This window comes from Salvia splendens, chromosome 14 (assembly GCF_004379255.2).
Source record: "Salvia splendens isolate huo1 chromosome 14, SspV2, whole genome shotgun sequence".
NCBI lineage: Eukaryota > Viridiplantae > Streptophyta > Magnoliopsida > Lamiales > Lamiaceae > Salvia > Salvia splendens.
This window is the reverse complement of record NC_056045.1, coordinates 25,804,126-25,804,959: the sequence shown is the minus strand read 5'-3', so window position 1 is coordinate 25,804,959 and position 834 is coordinate 25,804,126. Positions and strand designations below refer to the sequence as shown.

At 36.9% G+C, this 834-nt stretch overlaps 1 non-coding gene across 1 annotated transcript; it reads left to right on the top strand.

Annotated features, from left to right (window-relative positions):
• Positions 1 to 390: 390 nt before the first annotated feature.
• LOC121766199 lies at positions 391 to 511 on the top strand. Its single transcript, XR_006042935.1, has one exon. It is a non-coding gene; the product is annotated as a U5 spliceosomal RNA (small nuclear RNA).
• Positions 512 to 834: the final 323 nt, after the last annotated feature.

The following is an 834-nucleotide window of genomic DNA, read 5'->3' as shown; positions in this document are numbered from 1 at the left end:
ACTAGTCCTACCATTAAACACTAATAATCATGTGATCATACTATCTGTTAACACTATTTTAACTACACTTATGCTCATTTCGATTACTTTGCTAGTTATGCATTAACTCTCGTACCGTCCCAAATGTCCTTATTTTCACAATCTTGAACACAAGAAATCAAATCCAAATCCCATTAAGAAGAAAGAATATGCGATCCCTTTCGTCTCTAAAAATGTGAATAATAATATGCAAAACAGGCACGGCCAATGCAACCCCAAGAGGCAGAGAACGCGCCTAGTTACTTGAGCTCTTCATCTGGGTGGTTGAAAGAGATAACATTCTCACATCGATAGAGAGACAAAAGGAACACCCAAGTGCCGCTATTAAAACACTACAAATCTAAACTCATGCAGCCGAGCGTTGAGCATATACCGAACTATTCTTTCGCCTTTTACTAAAGAATACCGTGTGCTCGTCGCTTATAAGTGGCATATACTTCTTTTTGTTTTTTGGAAGGGTGTGTTCATGCAAGGAGACCCCTACAATTACTAATTATCAAAAAATTGTTTCAGATATTGTTATAATTCATCTTTTGCCTTTTAAGAATTTTGTACTGCTCATTTTAGGAGGCTCCCGCATCGCTTTTATAGTCGTTTTCAAGCAGCCATGATAATAAAGCAAGTTTTAAACGTGAGTGCTCAAGCATATCACAATATGGAAATAGAAACAATGTGGGCAAGTGCTAGTGAGCTCATATAAGCTCAAACAAGAAATCTAATGAGAATCAAATATTAATCATGCAATCAGCAGGATCGTTTTCCCCATTGCACAGTTTTGAAATGAAGACTAATCAG